The sequence below is a fragment of the Bombyx mori genome, chromosome 22 (assembly GCF_030269925.1).
Source record: "Bombyx mori chromosome 22, ASM3026992v2".
NCBI lineage: Eukaryota > Metazoa > Arthropoda > Insecta > Lepidoptera > Bombycidae > Bombyx > Bombyx mori.
The window spans coordinates 18,511,998-18,514,789 of NC_085128.1; positions in this window are offsets into that span (position 1 = coordinate 18,511,998).

A 2,792-nucleotide genomic window follows, 5' to 3' on the forward strand; every position below is an offset into this window, starting at 1 on the left:
GCCAGCAGCCGTCCCCGCCCCCGTACCCGCCCCCGCCCCGATCCAACGGAGCGACGACGAGGAGGAGCGGCGCCTCCAGCGCATCATGCGTGCGGTCGGCACCATGCTGGATGCGCGCCTCTCTGGGCTGGAAGCGCGACTGCCTCCAGAGCCCAGGATGAGACCACCCCTGGCCGCAGACCACAGGAGAAGCCGCGGTCAAGAAAAGACGCCGACACCACCAACGGCAGCAGAATCAATGCCGACGCCCGGACCAACAACTGCAGTCGCGACGGCGGCACCCAACGGTGGTGGCCCGCAGAAAAAGAAGGCGCCGAAAAGCAGGCAGCAGCCGGCTCAACCAGAACCACGGACATTCCCCCCCGCCCCAGCTGCTCTGACGGAAGCCTGGACGACGGTAGCCCGAAGAGGCGCCAAGCCGAGGACGGCGACGGCGACCGGCACCGTGCCCGCTCCACCGCCCCTGAAGGAAAAGAAGAAGAGACTCCGGCCACCCCGCTCGCAGGCAGTTATTGTCAAGCTGCAGCCGGAGGCCGTCGAGCGCGGAGTCACCTATCGGGCAGTCCTCGCCGAGGCCAGGGCTAAAATCGATCCGGCAGAGCTGGGGATCCCTATCCAGCGGATACGCTCGGCGGTGACGGGAGCAAAGGTATTGGTCGTAGAAGGCGCCGACCAGAACGAAAAAGCTGATTTGCTGGCGGAGAAATTACGGGAGGTTTTGCCCTCGGACAGCATTGTCGTCTCGAGGCCGACAATAACGGCCGCTGTCAGACTGAGCGGCCTCGACGAATCCATATCCCGGGAGGAGCTTGTTGCCGAGGTCGCCAGGATTGGAGAGTGCCCCCCCGACATTGTGAAGGTTGGGGAAATAAAAATGGGCCCCGGAGGCACTGGCCAGGTCTTGGTCAGATGCCCCATAGCGGGTGTCAAAAAAAATATTGGCCGTCAACAAGCTGCGGATCGGGTGGAGCGTCCTTCGCGCGCAACTCCTCGAGGCGAGGCGCCTGCAGTGCTACCGCTGCCACGCACTGGGCCACGTGAGTGCCCGTTGCCCATCGTCGGTGGACCGCAGTGGTGAGTGCTACCGCTGCGGCCAGACCGGCCACAAGTCCGCGGGCTGCGCGCTCACCCCGCATTGTACAATCTGCGCCGGCGCCGGTAGGCCTGCAGCGCACGTCTCCGGGGGCAAGGCTTGCGCCAAGCCCCCGAAACAAAGGCAACAGAGGAGCAGCGCCGCCGAAGAGAAACGGCGGAGTCAGCCCGGTACGGCTGCGGCGACACCAATGGACGACGAATAATGACCGGCAGCCCGTATCATATCTTACAGGGCAACCTCAATCGCTCCGCCAGAGCTCAGGACCTGCTGATCCAGAGCATGGCGGAGCGGTTGACCCATCTGGCGGTCGTCGCCGAGCCCTACCGGGTCCCTTCGGTTCCCGACTGGGCGGGAGATATTGACGGCCTGGTGGCCGTGATCCAGCGTCGGTCAGCGGTGGGCGCTCCGCCCGAATTCGACGTCGTGCAGAGGGGTCGGGGCTTCGTCGCAGTCTTCTGGGCGGGCTTGCTCGTCGTCGGGGTGTACTTCTCCCCCAACCGGCCGCTCGCCGAATTCGAGTCTTTTCTCGACGAACTCGGTCAGGTCGTGGGGAGGTCGCGCTCAAGGCGCGCGCTCGTTCTCGGGGACCTCAACGCGAAGTCGTCCGCTTGGGGTTCCCCGGTCACCTGTCCCAGGGGACGGGAGACGGAGGAGTGGTTGGTCGGGAGCGGTCTCGTTGTCCTCAACCGCGGCGCCGAGAACACATGCGTCCGTCGTTCGGGTGGGTCCGTGGTGGATGTGTCTTTTGGGACCCCCGACGTCGCGCGCCGCGTCTGCGGTTGGGAGGTGTTGGTCGACGTGGAGACGCTCTCCGACCACCGCTACATTGGTTTCCGTGTGGCCGCGGCCCCGGAGTCTTCTTCGGTAACGACTTTGCCCTTTGGTGGCGGCGTGGAGGGCCCGCGCTGGGCCCTGAAGCGCCTCGACACGGAGCGGCTGCAGGAGGCGGCCGTCGTCCAGGCCTGGCGGTTGGACTCCCTGGGCGAGCCGGCGGACGTGCGCGAGGGTGCGGAGCGGCTGCGCGAGGCGATGTCGCGAGTCTGCGACTACGCCATGCCCCGCGTCCGAGCGTACGCGCCGAGGCGCCAAGTCTACTGGTGGAACGAGGGGATCGCCGGCCTGCGACGCCGATGCGCCGGTAGTCGTCGAAAATATCAGCACCTCCGTCGTCGGAGGCACCGGGACGAGGAAGAAGAGGACCGGGCGTACGAGGAGTACCGGGAGGACGTGCGGGCCCTGCGCGTCGCCATTGGAGAGGCGAAGGAGGCGGCGTGGAAGGAGCTTTTGGAGACGCTGGACCGCGACCCGTGGGGGCGACCGTATCGCCTCGCGCGGAGCACAATGCGCTCTTGGGCCCCGCCCGCGACGAGCACCCTGCCGCCTGACATCGTTCGGCACGTGATTGGGGGACTGTTTCCAGACGCACCTGGAACTCCCTTCGTTCCCCCCGTCATGATAACACCGACAACCGGAGCTCAGATTGGTGCAGAAGAGGAGGAGGTGTCGCCGGCGGAATTCGGTGCGGCCATCGAAAAAATGAAGGCGAGGAGGACGGCGCCAGGTCCCGATGGACTGTCGAATCGGGCCTGGGCGCTGGCATTACAGACTGAGGGTGGTCTGGGACCTGTCCTCCGAGGGCTGCTCAGCAGGTGCCTCCGAGAGGGCAGGTTCCCGGAAGAATGGAAGACGGGTCGGT